A 20,348-nucleotide genomic window follows, 5' to 3' on the forward strand; every position below is an offset into this window, starting at 1 on the left:
TCTGGTTCATCCTTGGGAGCAATTTCCAAACACCTGAAGGTACCACGTTCATCTGTACAAACAATAGTACGCAAGTATAAACACCATGGGACCACGCAGCCATCATACCGCTCAGGAAGGAGACGCGTTCTGTCTCCTAGGGATGAACGTACTTTGGTGTGAAATGTGCAAATCAATCCCAGAACAACAGCAAAGGACCTTGTGAAGATGCTGGAGGAAACAGGTACAAAAGTATCTATATCCACAGTAAAACGAGTCCTATGTCAACATAACCTGAAAGGCCACTCAGCAAGGAAGAAGCCACTGCTCCAAAACCGCCATAAAAAAGCCAGACTACGGTTTGCAACTGCACATGGGGACAAAGATAGTACTTTTTGGAGAAATGTCTTCTGGTCTGAGGAAACAAAAGTAGAACTGTTTAGCCATAATGACCATCATTATGTTTGGAGGAAAAAGGGGGAGGCTTGCAAGCCGAAGAACATCATCCCAACCGTGAATCATGGGGGTGGCAACATCATGTTGTGGGGGTGCTTTGCTGCAGGAGGGACTGGTGCACTTCACAAAATAGCTGGCATCATGAGGGAGGAAAATGATGTGTATATATGGAAGCAACATCTCAAGACATCAGTCAGGAAGTTAAAGCTTGGTCGCAAATGGGTCTTCCAAATGGACAATGACCCCAAGCATACTTCCAAAGTTGTGGCAAAATGGCTTAAGGACAACAAAGTCAAGTTATTGGAGTGGCCATCACAAAGCCCTGACCTCAATCTTTTAGAAAATCTGTGGGCAGAACTGAAAAAGTGTGTGCGAGCAAGGAGGCCTAAAAACCTGACTCGGTTACACCAGCTCTGTCAGGAGGAATGGGCCAAAATTCACCCAACTTATTGTGGGAAGCTTGTGGAAGGCTACCCAATACATTTGATTCAAGTTAAACAATTTAAATGTAATGCTACCAAATACTAATTGAGTGTACGTAAACGTCTGACCCACTGGAAATGTGATGAAAGAAATATAAGCTGAAATAAATCATTCTCTCTACTATTATTCTGACATTTCACATTCTTAAAATAAAGTGGTGATCCTAACTGACCTAAGACAGGGAATTTTTATTAGGATTAAATGTCAGGAATTGTGAAAAACTGAGTTTAAATGTATTCGGCTAAGATGTATGTAAACTTCCGACTTCAACTGTATATTGCTTGGGAATTAGTTTAACAAGGGGGATGTCATTAATCTATGTTGTTCATTTGGTGGATATCATTTTATGCGATCTTTCCTTTAAGAATGGACACACCGGATATGACAGAGTCGTTCCAGTCGTCCTGATCATGGGGGAGGCCCGAGCTGTCGGAGAAGCACTGGTCCAGACGCACATTCTCCTTGTTCTCCTCCGCCTCCATCTTCCTCTCCGCTTGGTGGAGCCAGTCGACAACGCCACCACCCGCCACCGACTGATTCTCCGAGCTGGAGGAGCGAGAGATCCACCCGTCAGAGCGCCGCCAAGGGGGCGAGCACGGCTCAGCAGGCCCATGCACACTGAGGGGACACGGGAGGGAGGAGGGAGCATGGGGGGGGGGGGGGGGGTTAATGGACGGGTTAGCAAGGCAGTGCAGGTTAGTATGGGAGGTAGCATTTGGTCAATTTGAAAGGTAACAGGTAGGAGTTAACGTGGATGGGTGAGCATGTGGTGAAGATACCATAGGAGTGAACACTGGGTTCTTCAATTATGGGATAGTGAAAATGCAACATGGCGGTAGTAAGCTAATTGGCTGTAACATCACTGAAAGGGATGATGTTGAGGTTAGATGTGGGGTTGAACATTAAATAACACTTTACTCAACACCAGTAGGTATAATGCATTATGATCCAGTTATAATGCATTGTAAGACATGATAATGTCTAGTCGCATGTGTGACCGTGTTTATAATGTCCTATCATCGTCTCATAATGAGCATGACTAAATACCAGCCATTTTGAGTCAGTGGAACTGTTGATACAGAGACCTAACATATTATAATAAACTTCATTTTAAGACATTATAAAGGCTCATATATGCTTATAACAAGTTATAAAGAATTCTATCCACAGGCTTTAAGTTTTACCAAACATTAGAGACAACATGAACTCCCGGTCACATGATGGGGAGATTATATGGCTGTTTGCAGTGAATGGGTGGTGCTCTTCACCTTTCTTGCCGATTCGCTTTTGAGGCAAAGGCTCGTTGTAGTTCTTCCATGATACAGCTAGGGGGCATTGGAGGGTGCATAATATTGGTGAGGTGAGGAGACCCTGAGGAGTTGGAGAGGGGCCCTCGCAGGGACACCATGGAGGCCAGGCTCTCGGGAGCCCTGGGAGGCTCCTTAGGCAGGAAAGAGTTGGCCAAGTGTGAGGACACAGGGGATGGGTCTGAGGGGCAAAGAAAGACAGAGGTCAGGTATCTACTGTACTTTGTATTTGTTTATGCATGTATAGATGACCTTATGTACCATGTAATAACTGATACCAATGATGTTTAGATGATGATGACTCCAAATTAAAATCTGTACTTTGTTTGTCTATGACAGCACAGTGTCTCAAAACGATTTGAGTGGTCCACAATGGGTACGTTTACATGTACAGGAATAATTCCATATGAAACTGTTTATGGCAGTAGGCAGATTATGCAATAGTCATGTAAACACCTTCCTCAGCTTATCTTAATCGGTGTAAAGTCAAAAAACGAAGTAAGCATATGCCGATTAAAACACCTGGTTTTCTGAGCAATCTTTCAAATTATTAGGACATGTAAACACCTTAATTGGTGTTCCAGCAATTTATTTGATCTGTGCATGTGCCAGCACCAGCCGAGCGAGCCGGGTTCGGAACTACTGAATGTATGCGTCTTAGAAGTAGTTTTCAGAATCAAATATGCTTCCCAAAAATAACATGGTCGATGTGGTAGAACGTTTATTTTGATTGCCGATGTTTTGCATTTATCAGAGTGCTATCAGGTAGCCTGATTTCAGATGTATCCATGTAAACAGGATTATTATGGGAAATCGGCCTTCTTGCAAAGCATGTAAACGTTTTAATCAAACTATTATATTAATCTGACTATCCGCCATAATCGCATGCTCAATGTGAATTTTAAAAACTCTTACTCTAGTGGTATGGGTGGTCCATCCTCTTCATGCACAGATGTGTGATCCTTTGGTGTGTTGTGTTAAGTATATGTAGCAGATGTCAGCTAGTTAGCTGTGTGTGCTAGTAGTACCCATCATGCCATGACAAAGTAGTGTTACCCTCAGCCAAACAAAACTATTGGTAAGGTAATGGTAGGAAGGAAGCATGCTAGATTTTGTAGTTTTGTGTCATTGTTGATGTGTGATCGAATCCTGGTCGGCCGTACATGGATGGTCTCCGTCACATGTTTTTGGGTGTTTGTGTGCTTGTACATGTGGGGTTCACACTACCCTTGTCTGTGAGTGCAGCGCAGTACATGTGTATGTATTCGCAGGCCTATGTGTTTTGGCATGATGGTCCCTTCCTATTAATATACTCCAACCGGGTTAATTCCATTTCAATCAATTCCAATTTTTCTCAATGCTTTTCAATGAGGAAAAATTGGAATTGGAATGAGTTCGATTCGAATTGACCCCTACCCTGATACACTACACTAGCCTACTCACCCTCGCCACTGCTCAGCTGTGGCATCACCGGTTTGGCCGCTACTGGAGGTGGCGTGGTTCCTCGAGGTATTTCCTCTTCTAGTCTCTCCTCCGTCTCCTCTATGCCCTCCTGGACCTCATCGGAGGCATCGGCACTAGGCTGCGCCTCCTCTTCTCCCTCCTCTTCTGTTTTCTGACTGCTCTCCTCCTCTGGCTCACAATCCTCTGGAGGCTCAGCCGCTGAAAGACATTTGTTTAATTAAGTTAAATCAAAGTTTAAATCAGGTGCCACCATTCGCTGTGAGAAAGTTGTTGTCAGTGAATGAACGATGCTATTATAAGTACCATTCTGGTTGTTTATACATTTTCTCCGTTGCCCCCTAGTGGCTCTTGTGAGTATCATGTGGCTAAACGTAACCTACTTTGAATAATTTGTACAGTATAAGAACATGAATAATAAAATGGTGATCGCTCCATATCATAGATCATGTATCTTGAGTTTTTCCTATTGTAAATACTGTCAAAAGTTTAAAAATAATTGTTCATAATTATAAAGAAAAAATACAATTGTGGTTAGAAGATATATTTTGAAAGTCTATATAGTCCCTTTGACATGCCTATAAACTATTATCAAAGATACACACGAATGATTCAGTCGAATTCTATGGCCCTCTGTAAGTTTGATTACTCTGAAATGTGTCACTGGCGAAAGCAATACGGTTGATGGTAGACTTCTCGGCTATCCTATCCTGTGTCAAATAATTAATCTTCTTCTAAAGGAGTACAAAGTAGAAAAGGCGAAATTCAGTACTTTCAGCTCATATTCCTAATTTGATTTCGAATCCAGAATGCTGGAGTATATAGCCAAAATAAAAAAAATTGCTTCGCTGTCCAAAAACTGTAGCTCCACCTTGACCTATGACAGGCTAGGAGGTGGAAGTTTCATCATATATACCAATCAAATCCTCTCATATCTCCATAAGTGCATAATAAACCATAGGATTTAGGATTGGGTCTTAGTTTTCTTTGTAGGGTTTTTGGGCTGTCCTACCTGGCGGGGGGAGTTCCTCCTCTGGGCCCAGGTACTCCACACTGCTGACCGTGAGAGTGGCGCTGAGCGACCCCCCAAAACTCCCCAACATGCCTGTCCCGTCTGAGGAGCCCTGCAAGGGGGAGCCGGGCTCGGGAGAGATGCAACCACTGGACAATGCCACATCTGCAGGGAGACAACGTACAGGGCTTAGTCTGCAGTATTCTACACCTTCTATTTCACGGTCATGGTCTCCATAGCATGACTACATTACATTATCTCCATATTGGGTCGGTCCTTTGATTTCAATCACTTTTTGACCGCACCCCTTTAGATTTGAACAAAACTTTGCATACATACAGTGCCTTCTAAAAGTATTCAGACCCCTTGACTTTCCCCACATTTTGTTAAGTTACTGCCTTACTCAAAAAGGGAATAAAAATCAAATAAAAACTCAGCAATCACACACAATACCCCATAATGACAAAACAAAAACAGTTTTTTAGAAATTTTTACAAATGTATTACAAACTAAAAACCAGAAATACCTTATTTACATAAATATTCAGACCCTTTGCTATGAGACTCGAAATTGAGCTCAGGTGCATCCTGTTTACATTGATCATCCTTGAGATGTTTCTATAACTTGATTGGAGTGCACCTGTGGTAAATTAAATTGATTGGACATGATTTGGAAAGAAACACACCTGTCTATATAAGGTCACACAGTTGACAGTGCACGTCAAATCAAAAACCCAGCCATGAGATTGAAGGAATTGTCCGTAGAGCTCCGAGACAGGATTGTGTCGAGGCACAGATCTGGGGAAGGGTTCCAAAACATTGCTGCAGCATTTAAGGTCCCCAAGAACACAGTGGCCTCCATTATTCTTAAATGGTAGAAGCTTGGAACCACCAAGACTCTTCCTAGGGCTGGACCGCCCGGGCAAACTGAACAATCAGGGGAGAAGGGCCTTGGTCAGGGAGGTCACCAAGAACCTGATAGTCACTCTGACAGCTCCAGAGTTCCTCTGTGATGGGAGAACATTCCAGAAGGACAACCATCTCTGCAGCACTCCACCTATCAGGCCTTTATGGTAGAGTGGCCAGATGGAAGCCACTCCTCAGTAAAAGGCACATAACAGCCCGCTTGGAGTTTGCCAAAAGTCATCTTAAGGAGTCTCAGACCAGGAGAAACAAGATTATCTGCTCTAATGAAACCAAGATTGAACTCTTTGGCCTGAATACCAAACGTCATGTCTGGAGGAAACCTGGCATCATCCCTACGGTGAAGCATGGTGGTGGCAGCATCATGCTGTGGGGATGTTTTCAGAGGCAGGGACTGGGAGACTAGTCAGGATTGAGATAAAGATGAACGGAGCAAAGTACAGAGAGATCCTTGATGAAAACCTGCTCCAGAGCGCTCAGGACCTCCGACTGGGGTAAAAGGTTCACCTTCCAAAAGGACAACGACCCAAATCACACAGCCAAGACAACGCAGGAGTGGCTTCGGGACAAGTTTCTGAATGTCCTTGAGAGGCCCAGCCACAGCCCAGACTTGAACCCGATTAAACATCTCTGGAAAGACCTGAAAATTGCTATGCAGCAATGCTCCCCATCCAACCTGACAGAGCTTGAGAGGATCTGCAGAGAAGAATGGGAGAAACTCCTCAAATACAGGTGTGCCAAGCTTGTAGCATCATACCCATGAAGACTCGATGCTGTAATCGCTGCCAAAGGTGCTTCAACAAAGTACTGAGTAAAGGGTCTGAATACTTATGTAAATGTAATATTTCAGTTTTTATAAATTTGCTAAAATTTCTATAAAGCTTTGTTCGCTTTGTCATTATGGGGTATTGTGTGTAGATTGATGAGGGAGAAAAACAATTTACACTCCATTTAGGATGATATGTTAGGTAGCCTAGTGGTTAGAGCGTTGGGCCAGTAACCGAAAGGTTGCTGGATCAAATCCCCGAGCTGACATGGTAAAAATGTCTGTTCTGCTCCTGAACAAGACAGTTAACCCACTGTTCCCCGGTAGGCTATCATTGTAAATAAGAATTTGTTCTTAACTGACTTTCCTAGTTAAATAAAGGATAAATAAAAAAATACTGTATGTATTAATTTGTGGATGGCCACCCCCCATTTAGTATGATATGTGATGAATTACAATTTGTATTATATGTTACGAATTAGCAAAACATGTACATTGTGTTACGAATTTGCAAAATGCATGATTTGTTACGAATGCTAGCTAGGTGGCTAACGTTAGCTAGCTAGGTTAGGGTTAAGTTTAGGAGTTAGGGTTGGTTTAAAGGGTAACGGTTAGGGAAGGGGTAGCTAAAATACTAAAGTTACACGTGATGAGATTCACTCACAGCCTTTGGGTTGCTCGACGTTCGTGTTATACACCCACCCATTTTTGTTTGTGCATATGTTGTAGCTTAGACTTTAATTTACATCACCTGAGGTGTTTGGGTTGTGCCTGCAATCGGTTGAGACTTAGCATACTCTTGAATAGAGAATCAGAGAATGTTGACTTGAATGGGAATATAATTTGTTTTAAATTATACTGACAATCTTCCATAGGAAACCTATTGAAATCATAGAAATATAGATAATAGAATATACATTTGCATTTAAGTAGACATTCGGCGGTGGATAGACCAGCGGACATCTTTGTGGTAGTTCTAAATGTCAATGGTGTACCAGCTAAACTGTAGTGGCCTGAAGTGATTGAAATTACACGCACCCTGTATTCAAGGGTATGCAGCTGTCTCAACCGATGACGTGCACAACACAAACACCTCAGATGATGAAAATTAGGGTCTAAGCTACAGCATATGCGAAAATGAAAAACATCAGAGTTTACGCACTAAGAAAATTCATGTCAAAGGTTAAAAAATACATTATAAAATAATTTGACTAACCTGATTGTAACCGTTTAAATTATATCAAACCGTTAATATTTTTCATTGATGAAGACATGGATGTCTCATGGTATGGTGGGGTATACAATATGGGTGCTGTCAAAAAGTGATTAATTTCAAATGGAACGACCCTATTCTGAAATGGCTTCGTTTTTGTGTCCTTTCTTTCATGACCCCTGATCTGACAGAAATGGAGTCCTATTTGGGGTCATGGTAAGTTGAGATAGAGGAAGCCATTTTAAAGATTTGGGGCATTACTCGAGTCCTTTTACTCATCATCTACTACGCCTGCATGTGTGCATGTTTGTGTAGTTTCCATATGGGTCTCTCTTTCTCGCTCTCTCTTTTCCCCCATCTCTCTCTCTCGCTCACCTGTGGAGCTCTGCTTCAGCTTCTCGTTTTTCTTTTTCCTCCACTTCCAGGGTTTGAAGATGCGCCCCAGGCTGGCCAGCTTGCTGTTGCGGCGGATGGGCGGGGTGTGCACCCCCGACACCAGGCAGCCAGTATGCAGCACCCTATGATGGTCCATCACCTCCACTGCAATCAGAGGGGTGTGTAGCAGACAGGGAGGATGGATATTAGTTAGCAGGCAATTATGCAAATCATGTCATGTGTCAATGTTCACCCTATTCATTATGCAAATTAAACCTACTTTAAATAAATTGATTTTGATTAACAGATGGTTTCCCTATAGCTCTCCCCTTTAACACTAGAGAAGAGAAACTCTACAGCAAGACTCCACAGCTACTAAAGATGGAGCACTGGATATAGAAGCCACAGCCAAAAGCAAAACAGGTACATCAACCCAAACAAGTTTCTCATGTAGACATAACCAGAGTATGTACAGAAAACCGTCCAGGGTGATTGATTTGACATCAACACCTCCTCAACATCAGAAGAGAACCAAGTTTCATTGAATTACCGCGTGAGTCATAAGGCCACAGGCCCACACAACAGCTGCACTGATGTACACATAGTCTTAGTGATGTGTTGTGTTCACATTCAATCACAAACAAACAGGGTACATACATAGGAACTGTACAATAAATAGACCAGAAAGAATCCAAGCGGTAAACATTAGTGTGACTAAACCCACTACACCAGGAACAGGCAGGAGGCAGACATTTTGGTTTCTGTAGTCAGTACAGGCTACAGAGGCTTTCAACAAAACAGGGGGAAAATGACTGGAAAACCTCACTTCACTGAGGAACTGAGTGTTGTTGAAGTACAGTGGAGGAGAGGGAGGGTGGACAGAGCCCCGATGCCATGTGCAACATGCCTCTTTCTCTCTCTCTCTCTCTACAAACGCATGGGATGGGATGGGATGGGATTTGGAGGAGAAGCGGGCTCTGGAGTCAGTTGACCGGCACGCACGTCTGGCCGACTAACTGTCAACCAGCACACAACAGAATCCAGGTCAAGCCTGAAGACGCGCGGCAGCGAGCACAGCGAGATTAGAGAAGGGGGGAGGAGGTAGAAAGGAGGAAGGGGGGGGGGGGGGCATTGCTGTTGCCATGGCGACAACATCCAGATGCTGCAGTCAGTCGGTGGAGAGGAGCCCAACTGCATGCAGGGAAGGGGGTAAGCAGCATGGAGGAGGTCAGTGAGTAGAAAAGGGGAGGGGGGCTAGGTGGGAGGGAGGAGAGGAGAGGAGAGTTGAGGGGGGATTCTAGGCTGTTGCCATACGGAAGGAGAATCTCCAGTAGCCAATCAGAGCCCAGTAATTCATAATGTATATCAAGTATTTCTACATTTTCCATAGAGGGAAACCTGTTTTAAAAAATGGTGTAACAGATAACATTGAATTTGGAGAAAGCTCAGAATTTGTTTCTTCACCGGATGGGGATATATTAAAAAAGTATGTAAAATTTCCATTGTGAATGGGCTGTATCACGTGTGGTGAACAATACAATTTCAATGAATATGCTAATGTACATTTGGATGAATTAAATCCAGGTATCGTGTTTAGGCAGCACCCCATTTCTTTGCAGTAATGTACATTGTCCACAGTATGTATTAGTCTTCCAGCTGTTGCGAGTGTCTAGCCTACAAGTGCTAAAAGTCTGGAAGACTTACCCAACCTATCACACTTAGGCAAAATACATTTTGTGTGAAAAAAGGGGGGATCTTATGATTGCAGCATAAGAAGTGTTCATGAGAGTCCAATGATTTTCATAGTAGACTCTGCATACAGTATTCTAGTTTTCACACGTGCTAGACTACTATAAACTTTAAGAAGGATGTTATAAATATGAAGAATATAGGAGAAATCCATATTCATTGCAATGTTACCTAATAATAATGAGGATTCAATAAAGAATCCTAGTGTACTAAACTCAGAACTACAGTGGTACTGCATGTCACTGGGGACCCCACCCTGTTTAACCATGCTGTCAGTGAATTCAAAACCGGAACATTTCTACAGAGCAAACCTGCTCTGTATAGCTCCACAGCGAGTATTTTACTGTGAAAGTGAGGAGAACAAAGCAAATGTAATTTTAACTGACATTATGGTTGCCACTCATGTACATATGACAGGACAGATTCAAAATTCAACATGAAAAAGATTTGAGCTACATCTCACCCTCCTAAAATAATATATGTTATCGCTTCTGCACATCCAATGTTAATACACTCTATTTTCCTGTGACTCCAGTGTCTCTTTGAATCAAGGCAAAGTGCACAATCAACAGAGATATGTGTGACACTCAGATATAGAGCAAAATATATATTGTCAAGCATGATTGACAGTGTTGTGAGGTTACTGTTGTACGGTCACAATAAAACTATGAAAAACATACAACATCGTTTGCATCTTATATAGGCCTTAATATGTTGTAATGTATACCCTGTTATTGTGGAAGCTGCGGTAGCTAAGAGTTCTTCAAATTGTGCCCTGCTGACTGGCCAAGATGAACTCCCTCACTGTTCACACACTTCAAGACCAGGGTCATGTTCCTACCAAACGGAAGAAAACAGATTGAAACAAGGAGGGACTAGTTAGACTTGTCCAATAATAAATGCTGGTTTTCCAATGCAGATTATGATAAAATGTGTTATGTTGTGTGCGTTAATGAACACGACCCTGCTCTGTATTTGGTGCTACTTAGCTTGCCTTTCCCTGACACATCTCAGTAATACGTTACACTGAGTGAGATACTGCCAGCTGTAACAAATAATTGCAATTCATTTCCAGCTGTCTCTCTAATGACAAAAGTAACCTGACGTAAAACATGACTGACAGAATGCACGACAGACACGATTGTAACTAAACGGCTGTTGTCCTACGGTAGAGTTGAAAGGTGGGCTGTTCATAGGTGCAATGACATAAGTAGACCAAACATATGCCTTATGAACATGTTTCAAGGGCATTTGTTGAAGGACACTTCATGGTGCAATGTCACAGTTGATGGAGGTCACACATACCATATACAGTACACATGGCTTGTAGAGTGACATGTGTCACAGTGAAAACGAATGGACCCCCCAACCTTCAGAAATCAATTCAAAGCTCAGGATATGGCTTTGTCTAGATATTCATATGTCAATTTCTCCATCATGCCCTCTGATAGGCCAGGTGGAATTGTTGCCATATCGCTTTCACCTATCCAATCATCTCTTATCTATCCAAGTGTATACGGGGTAGGGGCTAGGGGTTGATTTGAGATTCAGGGTCTTCTCAGGTCAGCCCTGTTCAAATCCATTCCTCCCACCCCCCTCCCCCTCTTCACTTGGAGGACTAACAATGTGCCCTTGAACAGGCCACCTCCTTACCCACTGCCATGCCATGCCAGCTAACCTCCTCACTTACCCCCCTGGCATTGCAACTGTGCTGCCATCTGGCCATGGCCTACGGGCCTGTCACAGTCTGAGCACACAGCTAACTACCAGAAGAGAGTGAGAGGATGCTTGTGTCTATGCTTCCTAGTGAGCAGCCACACATTGATTTAAGACCCCTGATCTGAGAGAGACTAGCGAGCAGCTGCACCACCATTACACAAAGGGAGGTGCAGAGTTCAGAGTGACCCAGTCTTTATGAAGAGTGGAGTGCCCATGCTAGCAACTGGTCCCTTATATCTTAGTCATTGCATAGTACTGCCTTGAATGATAACATTGTATAATTGCATCTTTTTTAGATGCCAAAAATCTGAATTATCTGATATTCCACTAACAGGCCAAATAGGGTTGACCAAGAGCAGATTTGGGCTGCTGTTTTTTATATATATATTTATATATATACAGTGCCTAGTGAAAGTCTACACACCCCTTGCACAGTCTTCATATTTTGCTGCCTAAACATTTAATCTAAAAAGGGATTACATTATTTTTCCTACAGTTCTACACAACCTACTTTTTTTTCAGAGTGAAAGAAAGTCATTGAACATTTTCCAGATTAATTAGAAATAAAAAAACAAATGTCTTGATGTCTTCACACCCCAGAGTTAATACTTGGTGGAAACACCTTTCGCAGCCATTAGAGCTGTGAATTGTTTTGAATAATATTCTACCAACTTTGCACAACTCTTAGGGCAACATATGTCCATTGTTTTTGTCAAAATTGCTTCCACCAAGGATTCATTCTGGGGTGTGAAGACATATGCAATCAATACATCTTCATTTTGTATTTCTAAGTCATTTGGAAAATGTTCTATAATTTGTCTTTCACTTTGAAAATGTGGAGTAGGTTGTCGAGATAGATCGCAAAAAAATCTAATTGAATCCCATTTAAGATGTAATTTTAAGGCAGCAAAATGTGAAGACTTGACCTTAGAGAGCCTTTTTATTTCTCTATTTGGTTAGGTCAGGGTGTGATTTGGGTGGGCATTCTATGTTTTCTGTTTCTTTGTTTTTGGCCGAGTGTGGTTCCCAATCAGAGGCAGCTGTCTATCGTTGTCTCTGATTAGGGATCATATTTAGGCAGCCCTTTTTCCCACCATTAGGTTGTGGGATCTTGTTTTCTGTTTAGTGTTTCTGCCTGACAGAACTGTGCGCTTTCGTTTTCACGTTTGTTATTTTGTTTGAGTGTTTTTTAAATTTTTATAAAGGAATCATGAACACTTACCACGCTGCGCCTTGGTCCACTCTTCATACCACCAACGAGAGCCGTTACAAGACTGTGCAAGTGGTGTGTAGACTTTCACTGGGGGACTGTATATATATCATTACAGAGAATGAAAAGGGTATCAATCCTCTCCCTTAAACAAATTACTGTATAAACAGTTTTAAACAGCAGACCTTTCCATACAAAGCTATTTTGAGATGCATCCTTATGCAAAGTCAATGGGTGAGTGGCTGTTGTGAGGTAGAGCTATATCAGAAATATAACATATCAACTAGATTTATTCTACTCCTGGGCCCGTATTCAATAAGCGTGTCAGAGTAGAAGTGCGGATCTAGGATGAGGTCCCCCCTGTCCATGTAATCTTATTCATTATGATTGAAACGGCACTGATCTAAAGGCACTCCTACTCTGAGACACTTTATGAATACGGACCCTAAACTTAAAAGCATGTTCAATCGAGATTCTGCATTCAATATGCTTTTCAGTTTTCCCATTCAGGAGTAAAGCCCATTCTTGTGGGAAGCTGCTATAGACCACCAAGTGCTAACAGTCAGTATCTGGATAATATGTGTGAAATGCTTGATAATGTATGTGATCAACAGAGAAGTGTATTTTCTGGGTGATTTAAATATTGACTGGCTTTCAAGCTGCCCACTCAAGAAAATGTTTCAAACTGTGACCAGTGCCTTCAGCCTGGTTCAGGTTGTCAGTCAACCTACCAGGGTAGTTACAAACGGCACAGGAATGAAATCATCAACATGTATTGATCACATCTTTACCATGCTGCAGAAATGTGCTTTAAAGCAGTATGTAAATCCATAGGATGTAGTGATCACCATATAGTAGCCATATCTAGGAAAACCAAAGTTCCCAAAGGCTGGGCCTAATACAGTGTATAAAAGGTCATACAATACGTTTTGTAGTGATTCTTATGTTGACGATGCAAAGAATAGTTGCTGGTCTGTGGTGTGTAATGAGGAGCAACCAGACGCTGCACTCGACACATTTATGAAATTGCTTATTCCAGTTACTAATAAGCACGCACCCATTTACGAAAATGACTGTAAAAACTGTTAAATCCCCTTAGATTGATGAGGAATTGAAACATTTTATGGTTGAGAAAGGTATGGCAAATAAAAGTGGCAGCACGACCGATTGGCAAATAAACTATACTATGTAAATATATAAAATAAAAAATATAAAGAATGATAGTAAAAAGCTTTAGAGCACCTTAAATTAAATTTTGGGAAAAAAAGCTCATTCATCACAAAACCCACTGATATTGCCAACTTCTTTAATGATTTATTCGTTGGCAAGATTAGCAAACTTAGGCATGACATGTCAGCAACAAACGCTGACACTACACATCCAAGTATATCTGACCAAATTCTGAAAGACAAGAATTGTACTTTTGAATTCCGTAAAGTGATTGTGGAAGAGGTGAAACAATTATTGTTGTCTATCAACAATGACAAGCCACCAGGGTCTGACAACCTGGATGGAAAATTACTGAGGATAATAGCGGACGGTATTGCCGCTCCTATTTGCCATATCTTCAATTTAAGCCTACTAGAAAGTGTGTGCCCTCAGGCCTGGAGGGAAGCAAAAGTCATTCCGCTACCCAAGAATAGTAAAGCCCCCTTTACTGGCTCAAATAGCCGACCAATCAGCCTGTTACCAACCCTTAGTAAACTTCTGGAAAAAAATGGTGTTTGACCAGATACAATGCTATTTTACAGACCACAAATTGACAACAGACTTTCAGCACGCTTATAGGGAAGGACATTCAACAAGCACAGCACTTACACAAATGACTGATGATTGGCTGACAGAAATTGATGATACAGATATCGTGGGGGGCTGTTTTGTTTGACTTCAGTGCGGCTTTTGACTTTATCAATCATGGTCTGCTGCTGGAAAAACGTATGTGTTATGGCTTTACACCCCCTGCAATATTGTGGATAAAGAGTTACTTGTCTAACAGAACACAGAGGGTACTCTTTAATGGAAGCCTTGCTAACATAATCCAGGTAGAATTAGGAATTCCCCAGAGTTTAGACCCTTACTTTTTAAAATCTTTACTAATGACATGCCACTGGCTTTGAGTAAAGCCAGAGTGTTTATGTACAGAGATGACTCAACACTATACATGTCAGCTACTACAGCAACTGAAATGACTGCAACACTTAACAAAGAGATGCAGTTAGTTTCAGAATGGGTGGCAAGGAATAAATTAGTCCTAAACATTTCCAAAACTAAAAACATTGCATTTGGGACAAATCATTCACTAAACCCTAAACCACAACTAAATCTTGTAATGAATAGTGTGGAAATTGAGCAAGTTGAGGTGACTAAACTGCTTGGAGTAACCCTGGAATGTAAACTGTCATGGTCAAAACATACTGATACAACAGTAGCTAAGATGGGGAGAAGTCTGTCCATAATAAAGCGCTGCTCTGCCTTCTTAACAACACCATCAACAAGGCAGGTCCTCCAGGCCCTAGTTTTATCGCACCTGGACTACTGTTCAGTCGTGTCGTCATGTGCCACAAAGAGGGACTTAGGAAAATTACAATTGGCTCAGAACAGCCATGACTACATGGAACTCTGTTCCACATCAGGTAACTGATGCAAGCAGTAGAATCAGATTTTAAAAACAAGTAAAAATACACCTTATGGAACAGTGGGGATTGTGAAGAGACACACACAAAGGTACAGACACACGCACTCTACACACATGTACATTGTAATATTGTTTTATGGTGGTATTATACATTTTGTATTGTATATACTGTATGTAGTGGTGGAATAATGTTATATGATGTACTATTTTATATTTTGTTTTATATGTGATGTAAATCCCTTAATGTGTTTGGATCCCAGGAAGAGTAGCTCCTGCCTTGGCAGCTGTTAATGGGGATCCATAATAAATACAAATACAAAGTACATTTACTCTGAGAAACCAGTCTATGTGTGGTATTCTCAAATGTGTGGGCTACTGGCTTTAAAGGAGAGACTGCATGCAGCCTCACTACAAAACACTTAGGATCAAGTCTTGTTTAACATCTTTTCAATGAGGCCTATTTTGTCCCTTTGGTTAGTATCTTGGTTTGTATGCTGCTTAGGTTAAGAGCTAAGTTGGTTTTGATTTTGACACACACAAGTACACTACACACAAACGTATACACAAACACGGCGCATGCGCGTACACAAACACGTATACACACACACCATTGTCACATAGCCTGAACCTGGCATACTGCTTTGCGGGTAAAACCTGTAACATACCGTGGTGTACCCACTGACCACTGACCAGGACAGTGTATATTCCATTCACACATAGTGACCACAGAGCCTGACAGTCATAAAACAGGCCCATACTCATATTTGTAATGTGTGTTTGATACAATCTTTCCCACACACACACACACACACACACACACACAATACCACCCTAGGGATCCAGCATCTCCCTGAAAGCCATAGCCAACAGATCCACCCAGTGGGATTTACTGTAGCCAGTCCTGCTAAAAGTGTCTCTCTTGCCCAACTCCTGTCACCCACATAATAGGCTCAGGCACTAAGAATAGACATGTGTCATTTTAGCCAGAAAAAGAGAGCACCCACAGGTCTTTGGTTTCCAACGGTTATCAGAGTAGACAGAGGCGGCCTCCCGAGTAGTGCAGTGCTTGAGGCACTACAGATCCAGGTTCGATCCAGGGCTGTGTCGCAGCCGGCTGAGACCGGGAGACCCATGAGGCGACAAACAATTGGCCCAGCGTCGTCCGAGTTAGGGGAGGGTTTGGCTGGCCGGGATGTCCTTGTCCCATCACGCTCTAGCGACTCCTGTGGCGGACAGGGCGCATGCACACTGACACATCGACATGCGTACTGTGTTTCCTCCGACACATTGGTGCGGCTGGCTACCGTGAGCAGTGTGTCAAGAAGCAGTGCGGCTTGGCAGAGTCGTGTTTCGGGAGGACGCGTGGCTCTCAACCTTCGCTACGGGAATTGCAGCGATGGGACAAGACTGTAACTACCAATTGGATATCATGAAATTAGGGAGAAAAAAACTAGACAGGCATCATGCCCATAGGTGGCACAAGGGCATCTTCCCCCTCAGATGTGTACTGTTTTTTAATTTGTCAGATATTAAATGAATTACTAAACATTTGAAGGGTTTTTAGCCCATGTTTTTCCAGCGGTAATTTGCAGGGGGGGGGCACACTAACTGGGCCAGCCAGAGTACCACCCCCTCTTATTCTTCCTAGTAAGTGTTTCCTTCCAAGGTGCACCAAGGAGCAAAGATATGCGAGACAGGATGTTAGCTACTCTAGTGAGCGCAAACAGTATCGTCAGTGGAGGGGAGAGAGAGTGTAGAGTGACACACACACACAGTTTTATTTATTTATTTTAGCTGCCGGTGATGGGCATGATTCACAGGAGGTACGTTTTTAAATGAACTTGATCAATCTATGTAGCCTATTGATTCCAACTTTATGAATAAATGATAATATAATGATAAATGTAATACTAGCCAACCTAGCATTTTTATGAAGTTTGCTTTATCCAGCTAGATAGGTTCCAAATCTACCAATCTCATAACTAGCTACCAAGCCATTTCTGTCACACCCTGGCCTTAGTTATCTTTGTTTTCATTTATTATTTTAGTTAGGTCAGGGTGTGACATGGTGAATGTCTGTGTCTATGTGTAGTGTTTGTGTCAGCACTATCTAGATTTATAGCTTCACGGTCGTCTGTTTGTTGTTTTGTTTCGTTTTTTCCTTCTGATAATAAAAAGAAGATGTATTTTTCACGCGCTGCGCCTTGGTCCTCTCTCTCTCCCTTTGACGATCGTGACAGAATTACCCACCAATCCAGGATCAAGCAGCGTGATAAGCGGCAACAGGAGCAGCGCAAGGAGGAATGGCAATGGGAGCGTAATCTGGACTACACAACGTGGGAGGAGATCGACAGGTGGGCGATCGACCCAGGGCGAGTGCCGGAGCCCGCATGGGATTCTCTGGCTCAGTGCGAGGAGGGATACCGGCGAATGGAGGCAGCACGACGACGCGGTAGGAAGCCTGTGAGTCAGCCCAAAAAATTTCTTGGGGGGGGGCTTAGAGGTAGTGGGCCGAGGGCAGGTAGGAGACCTGCGCCCACTTCACAGGCTAACCGTGGAGAGCGGGAGTACGGGCGAACACCGTGTTACGCAGTAGAGCGCACGGTGTCTCCTGTACGTGTTCATAGCCCAGTGCGGGTTATTCCACCTCCCCGCACTGGTAGGGCTAGATTGGGCATTGAGCCAGGTGCCATGATGCCGGCTCAACGCGTCTGGTCTCCAGTGCGTCTCCTCGGGCCGGCATACATGGCACCAGCCTTAAGCATGGTGTCCCCGGTTCGCCTACATAGCCCGGTGCGGGTTATTCCACCTCCCCGCACTGGTCGGGCGACGGGGAGCATTCAACCAGGTAAGGTTGGGCAGGCTCGGTGTTCAAGGGAACCAGTACGCCTGCACGGTCCGGTATTTCCGGCGCCACCTCCCCGCCCCAGTCCAGTTCCACCAGTGCCTACACCACGTAACAGGCTTCCAGTGTGTCTCCAGAGCCCTGTTCCTCCTCCACGCACTCGTCCTATGGTGCGTGTCTCCAGCCCGGTACCACCAATTCCGGCACCACGCACTAAGCCTCCTGGGCGTCTCCAGAGTCCTGTGCATCCTGTTGCTGCTCCCCGCACTAGCCCTGAGATGCGTGTCCCCAGCCCGGTACCACCAGTTCCGGCACCACGCACTAGGCCTAATGTGCGTCCCCAGGGTCCAGTATGCCCTGTTCCTTCTCCCCGCACTAGCCTGAAGGTGCGTGTCCTTAGCCCGGTGCCTCCAGTTCCGGCACCACGCACCAGGCCTACAGTGCGCCTCATCCGGCCAGAGCCATCCGTCTGCCCAGTGCCATCTGAGCCATCCGTCTCCCCAGCGCCATCTGAGCCATCCGTCTCCCCAGCGCCATCTGAGCCATCCGTCTCCCCAGCGCCATCTGAGCCATCCGTCTCCCCAGCGCCATCTGAGCCATCCGTCTCCCCAGCGCCATCTGAGCCATCCGTCTCCCCAGCGCCGTCTGAGCCATCCGTCTGCCCCGAGCCATTAGAGCCGCCCGTCTGTCCCGAGCCGTCAGAGCCGTTAGTCAGTCAGGAGCCGCTAGAGCCATTCGTCAGTCAGGATCTGCCAGAGCCGCCAACCAGACAGGATCTGCCAGAGCCGCCAACCAGACAGGATCTGCCAGAGCCGCCAACCAGACAGGATCTGCCAGAGCCGTCAGCCAGCCATGAGCAGCCAGATCCGTCAGCCAGCCATGAGCAGCCAGATCCGTCAGCCAGCCATGAGCAGCCAGATCCGTCAGCCAGCCATGAGCAGCCAGATCCGTCAGCCAGCCATGAGCAGCCAGATCCGTCAGCCAGCCATGAGCAGCCAGATCCGTCAGCCAGCCATGAGCCGTACAGCCAGGATCCGCCAGAGCCGTCCAGCCAGGATCCGCCAGAGCCGTCATCCAGCCAGGATCCGTTCCTCAGTCCGGAGCTGCCGTCCCTCAGTCCGGAGCTGCCCCTTATCCTGGTGCTGCCCCTTATCCTGGTGCTGTCCCTTATCCTGGTGCTGCCCCTTATCCTGGTGCTGCCCCTTATCCTGGTGCTGCCCCTTAGTCCGGTGCTGCCCCTTAGTCCGGTGCTGCCCCTTAGTCCGGTGCTGCCCCTTAGTCCGGTGCTGCCCCTTAGTCCGGTGCTGCCCCTTAGTCCGGTGCTGCCCATTAATCCAGTGGGGTTAAGTTGGCGGGTGGTCAGTTGGAGGAGGCTACGAAAGCGGGTAGTGACTATGGTGGGGTGGGGACCACGACCAGTACCAGAGCCGCCACCGTGGACAGACGCCCACCCAGACCCTCCCCTAGACTTTATGCTGGTGCGCCCGGAGTTCGCACCTTAAGGGGGGGGTTATGTCACACCCTGGCCTTAGTTATCTTTGTTTTCATTTATTATTTTAGTTAGGTCAGGGTGTGACATGGTGAATGTCTGTGTCTATGTGTAGTGTTTGTGTCAGCACTATCTAGATTTATAGCTTCACGGTCGTCTGTTTGTTGTTTTGTTTCGTTTTTTCCTTCTGATAATAAAAAGAAGATGTATTTTTCACGCGCTGCGCCTTGGTCCTCTCTCTCTCCCTTTGACGATCGTGACAATTTCAGGCTATAAATCAAGTTAGTGTAGCTTGTCTGACTATCTTAGCTTGCATGCCTGCTGGAAAGGTTGCTAAACTTTAGAGAATACTAAACTTGCTTTAATTCTTGGGCTATGGTACTATATACCAGTGTGGCAGTTGTACCAAACTCCTAAGGCATAAAAGTTCAAAAGAATAAATGTGCATCATTATTAGTTAAAATTACAATTGAACAGGTGAAGAGGTATGCTTAGATAACTATGCAGAAAAATATACATATCTTTGGCTCTAGATTGCAGGAAAAAGTAGTTTCAGGTGTTTTGGGGCCCCCATTCTCTTGTGAAATGGTGGTGGTTTCTGTCTACTTGATAGTTGTAGAGACTAGCAGGATCAGGTAGGTGCGTGCTTGTTTATTGCAGTTAATGCCTGACAGATTTACATAAAACACGAGTGTTTGTGTGTGTGCGTGCATACGTGTGTGCATA

At 44.3% G+C, this 20,348-nt stretch overlaps 1 pseudogene; it reads right to left on the minus strand.

The window, feature by feature from the left end:
- The window catches only part of LOC120060899, a 61,523-nt pseudogene that overhangs the window by 23,184 nt on the left and 17,991 nt on the right, over positions 1–20,348 (minus strand).

The sequence above is a fragment of the Salvelinus namaycush genome, chromosome 16, assembly GCF_016432855.1.
Source record: "Salvelinus namaycush isolate Seneca chromosome 16, SaNama_1.0, whole genome shotgun sequence".
NCBI classification, from domain to species: Eukaryota; Metazoa; Chordata; class Actinopteri; order Salmoniformes; family Salmonidae; genus Salvelinus; species Salvelinus namaycush.